The 13,821-nt window shown below is 41.7% G+C and overlaps 1 protein-coding gene across 3 annotated transcripts in view; it reads right to left on the bottom strand.

Moving 5' to 3' along the window:
* Positions 1-13,821, bottom strand: part of RASGEF1A (RasGEF domain family member 1A) — a 324,421-nt gene that overhangs the window by 37,507 nt on the left and 273,093 nt on the right. The gene's annotated exons all lie outside the window — the stretch shown is intronic.

Raw genomic sequence — 13,821 nt, forward strand, 5'->3', positions numbered from 1 at the left:
CCAGATTTTCTCTCCCCTTTTTGGCAACCGGAACCTGTGCATCAGGTTAGGCAACTCCTATGAGCCTCCTCCCCCTGTGGCAGCCTAGAAGAATAAAAGGCATTTCCACATTCCTTATATGGCTCAAGAATAATCTTCAGAAAACGTGAGAGGAGAGAGACCTTTCTCTGCTTTGATCTGGGTCTGTTTATGGTAAGAAAAAGCCCAGGACTTTCAATCCTGGGGTAAGATGGATTCCCCACAACCGTCCCTAGCAACCTCTAGCCTATAAGGTTGCCTTGACCAAATTTCCAGGGAAATTTCCATTTCACCTCGTTTCCTTCAGATCTTTTGGCCCAGATGGCGTTTCAGACTGAGTGAGGACCCCAGTCAGCACCACCATCATCCCCAATTTCTCTATTCCAGGCTCTCTCTGCAAAAGAGGGAGAGTTCTTATCCCTTCTTCCTGCATCTCTTCACTTTGAGAGCGTTCTCTAGTAGGAATGCTCACCCTTCCCTTCTGCCAGCATCTCAGAGTGCATCCTTCTCTGAACTAAGTCCAAATGCACCCACAGCTTGGCTCAAGACCCACCTCCTCCCCCAGTACATTTCTGCTTTTCTCTGTAGTCCATCTGGCTTTACCTTTCTTTCAGCTGTTTCTGAACTCTAGGGGAAATAAAGGCTAGGGAAGACTTCTTATTTCCTTACAGAGCAGAGGGGCCATGCAGGGTATGGGAGCAAGAGAGCCCCCTACATATGGAATCCTGTGAGATACAATGATTCAGTTCTGCTCACTTGGAATAAGTAATATCATCTGCTTTCCTCACCCACCAGGTGGTTGGCTGCACTACCTTTGCCATGTACAAAGGTTAACCTGACTCTGATGCCAACATCAGGAGAAACATCAAATCCGTTGGTTGTCCTCAGAACCATTCATTCTATAGCCAGATCATAAGAGCAAGCATGCCCAGTTCTTTGGACTGAGTACATACTTAGCATGTTACCCTCAGCCAAACTTCTGACACATTCCCTCTCCACCCACACCTCTAAGTAATATTGTTTTTTACTGTCATTATCTCATCCTCAGGCCTTTTGGAGTCTGATGTTACCTCCCCCACTCCTGATTCAGTAACCACAACCAGCACATCTTTCATTTACTTCAATTTAACAAACACCTAGTAAGCACCTACATATAGTATGCAAGGTGAAAGAGAGCCTGTGTAGTAGATAGAAAGCTGGCTTTGGAGCTAGAAAGACCTGGGTTCAAGGGCTACTTGTGGCACAGATTATCTCTGTAAGCCTGGGCATGTCATTTAAATTTTTAGTGTCTCAGCAACCATCAAAGTATAAGTAGCAGAAAAGCTGCCAATCTGCTTTGGTAGAGGGAGGATCCTCACAGGGAATTTCCTTGTTGTTGAATTGTTTCTATCATGTCTGACCCTTTGTGACTCCATTTTGGGATTTTCTGGTCGAAGATACTGGTTTGCTATTTCCTTCTCTCTTTTTTTTTTTGTTTGTCATTGCTTTTTGGTGAGGCAGTCAGGGTTAAGTGACTTGTCCAGGGTCACACAGCTAGTAAGTGTCAAATGTCTGAGGCAGTATTTGAACTCAGGTCCTCCTGACTCCAAGGCCGGAGCTCCATCCATTTTGCCACCTAGCTGTCCCTTGCTATTTCCTTCTTCAGCTCATTTTATAGATGAACTGAGACAAACAGGGTTAAGTGACTTGTCCAGGGTCACAGAGCTTGTAAGCATCTAAGGTTGGATTTGAATCATGAAGATGAGTCTTTCTGATTCCAAGCTCAGTGCCTATCCATTACGTCACCTAGCTATCCCCCAAGAATTTCCTTCACCAATGAAATCACAAGTCTAGATTGACACAAAAATTGAAAGGCATAATGGTTCCCCTTAAGCTCAGGATAGAAACAGGAAATATTCTTTCCCTCATGGAACCTGCACTTTACATGAAGGGATTTAACCAAGGGTGTGCTAGACTCAGGAACCAACTCAGAAGAGTTGATCATTAAATTTTCAATGTGAAGATTCACACCTTGATTAGCCACAAAGCTACAAATCGACTTGATTTATTTTTGATTTTGTTGTCTAGACTTAAGAAAATGATGGAGAAAATGTAATGTAGATTAAACATATTTGGAGACCTGGTTGTTACACATTTACAGTACACTCCTGGTTATAACACATATACAAATATATACACACATATATTTGTGCATACATATACGTACATATACACATATAATATGAAGTAGGCTGTGATGAGGAAAGACAATAAGAAATTGAGGGGAGGAGAAAACCCATTTGAGGTGAGGACAAGGGAAGGAGGATCAGGGAAAGCTTCATGGAAGAAGGTGGTACCTGAGTTCAGCTTTGAGAGGATAGCACTTCAGAAGGCATGGATGAGAAGGGAATGGATCCTAGTAATGGGGGATGGTCTGTATGAATGTATGAGAGCCTAGGATGAGATCAGGGAATAGGAACATAGGTTTAGAGCTGGAATGGAACTAAAAGACCATTGAGGCCAACCTGGAATTTTACAGATAAGGAAACTGAGGCACAGAGCAGTTAAATGACTTTCCCAGGCATATCTATAAGTGCTAAAGTCAGAAAGACCTTCATAAAATCCTGCTTCAAAGTTCAGTACTCTATCCATTTTATCATCCAGTTTGGCTCATATGTAGAATGTATGAAATAATGCTGGAAAAGTAGAATAATAATAATAATGATAATAGGTCTAGATCTAGGAAGGAACTCAAAGGCAATCTAGTTCAACTCCCTCCTTTCACAGATAAAGAAAATGAGGCCTAAGAAAGGTAAATGATTTGACTAAGGTCACACAGAGTTGGGATTTGAACAACCCAGGATGTCTGGCTCCAGAGTTAGCAATTTTTCTACCTTGTATTCTGGTCAGGGGATGTGGAAGGAGGGTTAGACCTTTAACACTAGGTCCTCAGAGCATACTGCTTCCCATATCATAAGGTTTAGAGTTAGACAACATCTAATCCAACCACTTTTTACAGAAAAGGAGACAGACCCAGAGGGGTTAAACCTTGACCATGATTACTCCAAATACTCAGATCACAATCCATCCATTCCTGTGCAACTTGTGGGACTTTTATCAATGTCCTCCAATAAATTCTTCACAAGGGGTCACTTGTCCGCTCCAACCTTCCTGACATTTTGAGGGGGCAAATGGAACATTTGGACTGTCCACTTGTCATTCTTTGCCCCTTCAAATGGTCAGCCAATGGTTTCTAATTTTCCATTTCATCGATGATGTCTTCTACGCCTATCTTCAGAAGCTCCTTAGGGGCTATGTGTTGTTGTCTGCTCAGACCTACTATGCCCTGGGTCTGTCTTTGGATCTGATTATACTCCTTGTCTCACTGGCACACAGGTCGCACAGCTGGAAAATAGCATAGACCTGAATGAAGGTCTGCTAACAGTGATAGTCAATTGGCACGAAGGGCACCATAACCAGAGAACTGGAAAGGTATTGTTTCAAGTCTGTTAGTATGCTTTATTTGTTCAGAACTAATTACCTCCCTCTCTTCTAACCTCTTCCCACTGATAATTGAGTTTCTGCTTCAACTTTCTCTTTGAGTATGGCTAAGTAGCCTTTGTTTGTACAAGGGGTTGGCAGGAACATGCTAATTGCCCATCAAAGGTAGCCGAACAAAGTAGTCATATCAGGAGAAAAAGCAGCAAGCCTTCTATAAATATCAGTCAGAGCTCCCCCCCCAAAAAAAAATGGATGCCAGCACTAACAGGAATAGCAAACAGGCGTGTTGGTCTTTAATTAGCCACAAGAGCTAGTAGCAGGAATGACAGAGGATTGATGGTCTTGGTATGTCTGGAGCACAAAAGAAATTGTATAGTGATCCCATGAAAATGTGTTGCATTTGTGTTTCTGCCAGAGGGAAGAAAGAGCTATGGAAGAACAAAGTTCCAGTTGGTATCCCTCAGAGCAGAGAAGGTGAGAGGGCAGAAGGCATTCCTAGCCACTCTCCAGGCGATTAGGGAGAATGACATGGTCCTTAAGAAGAATGGGAGTTCTTTCAAGAGGTAGCAATGAAGGAAAAGAACCTGAAGAGGAATCCTGATCCAAATAATGGGATCACAGCTTTAAAGGTGGAAGAAATCCTGAATTTCCTTCATTCTATCCCTCTCTAACCCCAATGCCACCCTCACAGTACAGATTAGAAACCGGATGCCCAGAGATCTGAATCGACTTTTCCAAGAGCATATAGAGAATACGTAGAATAGGACCAAAACCAGATCTCTGACTCCCAATCCAATGTTATTTCCTCTGCACGATGCCACTTTTCATGGTGGAAGGCAGAAGAAATGTGATTCAGTGAAGGAAGGCAAGAAGAAGAAGAAGAAACACTTGAAGGTATATAATAGCTATGAGGCTCTCTCCTGTGCCACCCAAGCTGTCTCCAAGGCAGCGAAGTGGTGCAGTGGATAAAGTGCTGGCCCTGAATCAGGAAAACCTGAGTTTAAATCCAGCCCTAGACACTCACTAGTTGTTTGACCCTGGGCAAGTCACTTAACCTCACTATGCTTCTGTTTGGCCATCTGTAAAATGGGAATAATAATAACACCCGCCTGGAAAGATTGTTGTGAAGATGAAATGAGATATTTCTAAAGCATGTAGCACAGTGTCTGGCACACAGTAGGCATTTAATAAGTTCTTATTCCCTTCCTTCCCTTTGCTCTCCCTATAGAGAGTATGGGGAGGAAGTAGCTTCTTGTGTTCAAAAGAATGATAAGATGGATTCAAAAGTTGCTCCCAGGAGTGAATTTACCTGGTCATGATCAAAGGAAGAATAGGCAAGTATCTGTGACATGAAGAACTGACTGTGATGAAGGGTACACAAATTTGTCAACCTGTCACAGTTACCAAAGAAGGCTGTGGCTTTCCTTGGACACTCATCTTCTAGACTGTTACAGGGAGTCCTCTGAGGCTTTTCAAAACTGGCACCACTACCCACTCACGATGATTCATAAGGGAACAAATGATACTGTCAGCAGGCACTTAGCATGGATAGGTATCCTTGACCTTCCAGGACAACGAACTAGACATTAAGGGGCACAGGTGCTGTTTCCACAACTGATTTTTACTGAAGTTACAGGCTTCTCAGATGAGAAGGATAGATGTGGAAAATAATTAAGAAGATGGTTCTGTCTCTCCCTGGGGGTAGGGGTTGTACATAGGTGTGGGACAGTGCATATGAGACTAGATTTTTTGTTGTGTGTATTGATTCATTTTACTGATTTTTCACCTTGTTCCTCTTATTTTTTAAAATTGTTAAATATTGTTTGTTGCAATTATATATATATATATATATATATATATATATATATGTATGTATGTATGTATTCATATCCTCTGGGAGATAGGAGGGGGAGGGATATAAAGAAGACCTCTAGGGTATATAAAAACAAAAACAAGAAATAAAAATCCATTAAGAGAAGAAAAAAGAAGTAGCAAATTAAAAAGAAAAAAAAGATTGTGTCTGATAGTGATTGGTTTCTGAATCATAGATTAAAATATAGTAATCTCTGGCTCTTGTCTAAGGTTGGAGAATGTCTAATAAAAGTTAAGCAACACATATTTGCTTGGAGTCTTACAAATCAGATTAAGAGTGCTATAAACTGAAAAGGGAAAGAGAAAACTACCCATGCATCTGCTAAGACACATACCTTGGAGAAGGTATATCATAGCAAGAAGATTGTCAGTAAAAATTATGAATAATTCACATGAACCAATACAAAGAGACTACTAGATGGACAAAGGCTTGATCTTGGGGGTTTATATACAAATGCAAAAAATCATGTGTAATGAACAAGGTCAAGTAGAAATCCTGATTCAAGGAGGCAAATTTGACTCTACTAATCAGTGAGATGTGGTGGGGTGTCTCACAACTAGAATACGTCTATAGAAATGTATACTGTTTTTAAAGGAACAGGCTAGATAGAAGGGGCAGTGGAGTGGCATTAAATATTAAGAATATATACTCTTGTGAAAAAATCCAGGAACTGGAGTAGGGCAGTATGGTAGAGAACATTTGGGTGAGAATTAGTGGAGGGAAATATTTTGGTATGAAACCACTGGGACAGGAGGAAATGGATTAGGAGTTTGATAAACACATCACAGACCTAGGCAGGAGGTAGAACCTACTAGTGATAGGGGAAGGGGGTGACTTCCCCTCTATGGACACATCCTAGCTCTTTTGGTCATAGATAGAGAAGCTGGTAATGACTTGATGACTTAACAATAATCCCAATCTTCAAAAAGGTAAATAAAATGATGAAGACAGCGGCTACTCTGGTCTCAATTTAGATTATATAGAAGGACTCAGTGAAGTTGAAGTGATGGAAACTTGGAAGAAAGTGACCACTGCACCTTAGAATTTGCCATAGAGAAAGAAAGGAAAGCTGTGAATAGTGTGATATATACTATAAATTTGGAAAAAGCATATTTCATAGTTTTGAGAAAGGAAAAATAAGATCCTGTGGCCCAAAATTCTGCAGGGGAAGTCAGAATTTAGTTCTAGGGAGTTTCACAGTCGTTTTGCACTAACAATATGAAAGTAAATGATTCTCATGAGGCAGAAAGGACTGTCCAAGGATGTACAGAGAATTTGTGTACAAACTTAGATCATAAAATGGCATGTATAGAAGAGAGAGGCAATGTCAAATAAAGGAGAATGAAGACAAAAAAGAGTAGGATCCTGTAATAATAGATTCAATAGGGCTAAAGCTCAGAATGGATTGAGGCTGATCAGGAATATAAAAGAGCAAAAAGGGCCTCCTATAAGATAGCAGCAGTAGGGACAGAGCCAATGCTTGAGATGAATCAATGATAATGAATGATGGAGAGGAAACAACTGTACTTGGTCCTTATTTGACTTGTGATTTTTATGTCAAGAAGAGTGATCTTTGGAATGAAAAATGACAGAATAAGATAGCTAATGGGGAGTAGAAACCAAAGACAAATGAGGATATGGTAAAGGAACATCTAGTTGCCTTTAATGAGTTCAAGTCACTAGACATGAGTAGACTGCTTCACAGGGTACTGAAGATGTGGGGATGATGATGATGATGATGAATATTCCCTCAGAGATTTTTGGAAGATCATGGTTAACAGGAGAAGTGTTACAGGTTTATAGACAGACAAATATTGTTCTTTTTAATGGAAGAGAGAAGCATGAAAACTATAGTCCAGTGAATTTGACTTTTTTATTCCTTGCAAAGTTATAGAATGTATTATTCAAAAGATGAACATTTAGAAAGGGAAGCAGGGATGACTTTTACTCAGTCATTCTAGACTGACCTTCCTTCTTTCATTGACTGATTTATTGGATCAGAAAAAAATGAAACAGAATGACTATACCTGAATTTAAGAGAAGCATTGGACAGCCTTTCATACTATTCTTGTGGATCTCCAAGGTGTATATCTTAGCAGGAAAAAAAAAAGTTGTGGACTAAACAGTGATATAGTTAGAAGTAAAGTGTAGATTTATAGGAAGAATATCAGATTTGGAATGTTCAAACTTGGATTTAAATCTGCCACTTAGCTATATGGCCATGGGCAAGCTTTTTTCCCCTCTCTACACACTGATTTCTTCATGTGTGAAACAAGGAGATTTGAACTAGATGATTTCTAATCTTCCTTCCAATTCTAAATCCTATGAACCTATGAACTGAAAAATAGTCTTTAGCAGAGTGCTCTAGGGATGTGCACATGGCCTATCCTAGTCTGCATTTTTATCATTGACTGGATGATGGCCTAGATGGCATTCTTATCAAATTCTGAGACTAAGATGGAAAGGATAGCTAATATGCTGAGTGATAACATTTGGATAAAAAAAATTCATCAGAGCTTCAATGAGCTGAACCTAAAAAAATGTCATTTAATTGTGATAAACGTAAAGTCTTTCATTTGGGTTCAACAACTCAAAAGGATAAGACAATGACAGGAGAGGTATAGCTAGATGATTCTCTATGAGAGAGAGTTTAGAGTTTCTATTGGATTGTAAACTCAATATTCCATCAGCAATGCAACATGGTTTCTGTAAAAATGAATGCGATCTTGGACTTCGTGGAGAGGAATAGGCTACAGAATAAGGGAGGTCACAGTCCCGTTGCACTGTGCCCTGGTTAGCCAACATTTGGAATATTGTGTTCAGTTCTGGGCAAGGCTAATGGGGGCAAGAATGGCATGGGCAATGGGAGTACTGTCATGAATATCAGATGAAGGAACTAAGGATATTTAGTGTGGACAAGAGAAAACTCATTTCTTTATTTATTAGAAGGGCTTCATTTGGAACAGGGATTAGGTTTCTTTTGCATGGTCCCAGACATAAAAAACTAGGGGGAAATGATTGAACTTATAGAGGGGAAGGTTTATTTTTGATTATGGTGAATAAGTTGTTCTGGGAAATGGTGGTTTCCCAAACACTGGAGGTCTTAAAAGTGGAGACTGGATGGCTAGTTATTTAGAATGTTATATAAGGAATTACTGATCACGCTTGAGTTGCGCTAAAAGACTTCTGAGATTTCCACTTTGCATCTGCTGCCCTGCTGTTTTCAACTCTAAGATGCCCCTCCCAGGATAAGGTCATTACTTCTAGCTTTACTACCAAGTTGCTAACTCAGTCTTGAGTGACACCATCTCCCTCAGCCTCCTCTCCCCTCTGATTGTCAGGTTGGAGGGCAAAGTACCAAAGCTTCTCCCAGTGGCTTCCTTTATAGACTCTCACTATAGACTGGACTCTCATTCATTCTGCTTTGCTTCGGTTGCTCTGCCTGGTGTCAGCTCCATGGAACTCCTGCTGTTGTGTCTGGCCCCCGCGCTCCAGCTTCTTGACTCTTTGTGTGTGTCTCCCCCTTTAGTATGTAAGCTCCTTAAGGTCAAGGAATGTCTTTCTTTTTAGTCACTGCCTTCTCAGTGCTTAGCATGGTGTCTGGCACATAGTAGGTGCTTAATAAATGTTTATTGGATGTATTTTTTCCAACTCTGCGATGCTCTGATTTCCAAGATCAGTGTTCTATAGGCCTATGGCTCTAAGGCACCTACATCTAGGCAACAGGGAGCTAATCCAGTTTTCTGAGGGAGAGTCACATGTTAAGACCTATGCTTTTGTAAGATTATTTTATTAGCTGTGACAAGCATCATTCCTATCTTTGGGAAGAAACAATGCCATTGAGTCTAGACTTTTCACCTTCGAAAGTTAGAATAATTAAAAGAAAATGTAGAAAATTAGAGAAATTAAAACAGGTGGGAAGAGGTGTGCTGGCAAACATTTAACAATAAGCTCATACACATACATACACACATGTACACATATGTAAACATGTATATATGTCCATGACATGTTTTGTGTTTTATTTGCATTAGTAACATTTTTTCCATCACTTTAAATCTAAAAAAACAAACAGAACAATAAATCAAAGCTTGATTTGTAGCATTTACTGATTTCTGAGGTATAAAAGCTCACACTGAAAAATAGCAATTAGTATGAACTGCTATGAGCTCATTTCAGCACATCCCTGGAAGGGAACCACTCCTTTTCACTGGTGGCATAGATCATCCTCTTCTCCATAGGTTTCCAAGAAGAAGAAGAGCCTGGTGTGAGAACTGAGTTTGTGTGTCTTCCTGGGTCTTACTGGTTGTGCGCATACGTCCTAAGTCTTTCTGTACTTGAACATAACATACCTTTTCATCTCACAACCCAGAGAATGCTATACTAGGGGGACTTCCTAATGTCCTCTGGTGCCCTAGGAATGGGCATGATCCGTATATTTATATACACTTAGAATATGGCCATGGTCTCTATGTCTTTGAAATCTTTCCTAAGAGAGCCACAAGGCAGTCTTCCTAACTCCTTGTAAAAGATGATCTGGTTTCCAAACCCAGGACCTCATGTTTTTATAAGGGCCTCAGCCTGAGTCAGACATGCTGCTGGTTGAAGAAAAGGACTGAATGGAGTCTTGGGATGAGAGCCAAAGAAGCTGCTCCCACTACTTTCCCATCAGTCCCTCTTCAGCCCTGGAGCCCAAGGCCTTGGGCTGATTACCAGCTGAGGTTGGAGAAGAAAACTCTGCCTTGTGCTCCTGCCTTTGGCCCTGCTCCTTGTCCTGTTTCCTCACACAGACAAAGCCCAGCATTGCTCTTTGATCATTTACTGCCTATCATATCTGGTAACAGCATCTGAATGGCAGAGCTGCCCTAGGCCTCTTTAAACACTAACATTTTGTACCTCTGTGTTTCTTAATCCAAGAAATCAGACTTCATCCACTGACAAGGTGAGTGAACACGGTTAACACTTACGTAGCACTTACTTTGTGCGGGGCACCGCGCTAAACACTTTTCAATGATTATCTCATTTGAACCTCACTACAACGATGAGAGGTACTGTCTTTTGTTGTTCCCATTTTACAGATGAGAAAACCGAGGCTAACAGAGGCTAAATTACCTGCCCAGGGTCAATGGTTAGTAAGTATCTGAGGCTGGATTTGAACTGAGGTCTTCCTGACCCCACACCCAGCACTCTATCCACTGTACCACCTAGCTTAATCAAGAACATCACGCATTCATTCATTCCTCGAGTCCTTATTGACCACCTCCCATATTTATAGTACTGTGGTAGGTGCTGAAGGGAAAGAAGATTTCTTTCATTCACCAGACATTATTTAACATCTACTAGGTGTAAATCTCTGTGTTAGGTAACTGTGAGGCATACAAAAATGAATGAGACATAGTTTCTTTTTTCAAGTAATTTATAATCTAACAGGTAGGAGGTACACATAAGCACCTACTGTTCTAGGAGCTCTAGTTGGGGAGTTAAGAGAGACAACAGTTGAGTAGTACTTGTAGTTAAGTAAGATACAGGCTCAGTATTGTAAGTCTTATCTTTTCTACCTTCTTAACATCTCTGTAGGGCAGTTAGGTGGCTTGGTGGATAGATCACCAGACCTGGAGTCAGGAAGAACTGAATTCAAATGTGGCCTCAGGCACTTACTAGCTGTGTCACCCTGGGCAAGTCACTTAACCCTGTTTGCCTCGTTTCTCATCTATAAAATGATCTGGAGAAGGAAATGGCAAACTGCTTCACTGTGTCTGCCAAGAAAACCCTAAGTGGTGTCATGAAGAGTCAGATATAACTAAAATGACTGAACAACAACATCTCTGTATAAGCCTACTTCTCTCCTCTGACACTGCCCCCACCCTGGTGCAGACCCTCATCACCCCATGCATGGACCATTGCAATACTGCTGGGGGGTCTACCTGCCTCAAGTCTCTCCCCACTCCAGTCCATCTGCCATTCAGCCACCAAAGTGATTTGCCAACATCGCAGGTTTGACCTTGTCCGTCTCCCTACCCATAAACTCCAGAGGTTCACCTTTACCTGCAGGATCAAATACAAAATCCTCTTTGGCTTTGAAAGCCTTTCACAACCTGTCCCTTCCTTTCCAGTCTTTTTACACTGTACTTCCTTCCAGGTTAGGGGCAGCAAGATGGTGCAGCGGATAGAGCTCTGAGCCTAGAGTCAGAAACACTCCTCTTTCTGAGTTCAAATGTGGTCTGAGACACTTATTAGCTGTGTGACCTTGGGCAAGTCACTTCACTCTGTTGGCCTCAGTTTGGAATCCTCTCCTTCTTCACCCCTGCCCCCTTCCCCCAATCCTCACCACCTGGCTTCTTTCCAGATTCAAATCCCACCTTCCGCAAGAGGCCTTTTAGGCTCTTCCTCCCTTCACTGCTATGTCTTCCTTCTGGGATTATCTCCCATGTATCCAGCATAAATATTATTTGCATATAGCTGTTTACATGTTATTTCCCCCATTAGGATCTGAGCTCCTTCATGGCAAGAACTGTGTTGTTGCCTTTTTTTTTGTATCTCTAGTACTTAATGCTTGGAACATAGTAGGTGTTTAATAAATGCTTGTTGATTGATTGACTGAAGGAAGTGTTTGGGGTAGGTCCTTCCAGAGGAGGTGCTATCTGAGCTAGACCTTAGTGGGACTATGCCATTTAGAAAGGGAAAGGGGGGCTCTCTAAATTACTTCCTAATCTTTCTTTAGGATCAGAGCATCCTAAGAGTGTCTTTTTTTTTTTTTTGGCTAGGCAATGGGGTTAAGTGACTTGCCCAGGGTCACACAGCTAGTAAGTGTTATGTGTCTGAGGCCGGATTTGAACTCAGGTCCTCCTGAATCCAGGGCTGGTGCACTGTACCACCTAGCTGCCCCCCTAAGAGTGTCTTCTTGCTGCCTTCAGGCTGGACTGCATTCAGCCCACAGGAGCCAGGTTGCCTTCAACTTGTATCCTACCTTCCTTGGAGGCAGTAACATATTCATGCCCTAAGACTTACCTACTCACTTGTGGTATTTCCTTCTGAAAGACATTAAAGGCCAAACCTCATCTGGCCAAAATCTAATGAAATGCAGATCACAAGGATATAAGACTCACTAGGCTACTCTGATTTTTTTCCTCTCTCACCATTCTGGGGACTAAGTAGGGGATGGGGAAGAACACCTGCTGATGGCCCACGGGGTGGGGGGTGGGGGGGAGGGGTGGAGAGGAAGTGAGGAGTTGGGGCTGGGGGAGGGAAAGGGAGAGGATGGTGGAGAGACCGGCACAAGTCAACTAATTTAATTGGATGCATGCAACAGGTTCAACCAGAGCAGAGGCAACCTTGCCTTTTCTGCAGTAGCTAAGGAGATCTTATCTGGGGCTGGAAGTCTGAGTAATCGGGCTGGTGGTTGGTTGCAAGGTTTCAAACATCAATACATATTCAGTTCACTTGAACCACAAAAGCTCACGAGTGAGAGTTTGCAACAAACAAGAGCAGCTACAGACATCCTGCCCCAGAACTGAAATGCTAATTTCCTGAAGATATGTTTATTCCTCTCTGGTTAGGGACTAGACATCGAGGAAAGAATTTGCAGATTAATTGGGGAGGGGGGAGTATCTGTTTGATTGTCTCCCTGTGGTACAATTCTGCAATGGTATTGGGAGAAGAGTGGAGAATTCCCTTCTGGGCCCTTCAGATCACTCGTGTGGCCCAGCTTTCTATGAGACAATGGAGAGAACTCTAACTACCAAGCAAGGTACAACTGACCCAGGTGAATCAGAGAATAGTTCTCTTCCAAACAACTTGAAGCAATGCTTGCATTTTGATCTGAGTATAGACCTGTCTGAAAGTCCGGAGGGGATTTTCTAAGAGAAGTGAAAGGCAGGTGAATGGTGTGGGTTAAGGGAAATTAATCTTCCTTTAAACACTCCCCTGCTAGGTCACTACTCAGAAGCCATCAGTGGCTTCCTGTTTCCTAGTACGTCAAGGCTGAATTGTTCTGCCAGACTTTTAAGATCTTCCCCAATCTGTTCCCCCTACACTTATTCTCACATCACCTTAATGGGGATTGTCAGATCCATGATTTCTTTCATCCATGTAGATATTCCCTTTACAGACACAGATGGCAACTCCTCCATGTCTTACTCAAGTTTCATGAGTTGTGATTAAAAAAAAAAAATCATCATCTGGCATAGCCGATCCTTTGACAATGATCCTCTCTGAAATTAGCAAAGCTAATTTTCCTACAATAGTAAAAGTGTCCTTTGCTAGACCCATACTTGAATTTCCAGAAATTGGGCTTCATTTGAATAGCCTATACCATGAAGCTCCAGCTGGACTTTAGTGGAAACTTCCAAACCCATCACTCACTATACTCTAAAGTGAATCCTCCTCTTTAATCATTCTGATATCCCCACTTCCGCACTGCCTCCTCCACCCGAGGCCATACTTTCATGAAT

This window comes from Phascolarctos cinereus, unplaced genomic scaffold, assembly GCF_003287225.1.
Source record: "Phascolarctos cinereus isolate Bilbo 61053 unplaced genomic scaffold, phaCin_HiC Scaffold_3;HRSCAF=262, whole genome shotgun sequence".
Classification (NCBI taxonomy): Eukaryota; Metazoa; Chordata; class Mammalia; order Diprotodontia; family Phascolarctidae; genus Phascolarctos; species Phascolarctos cinereus.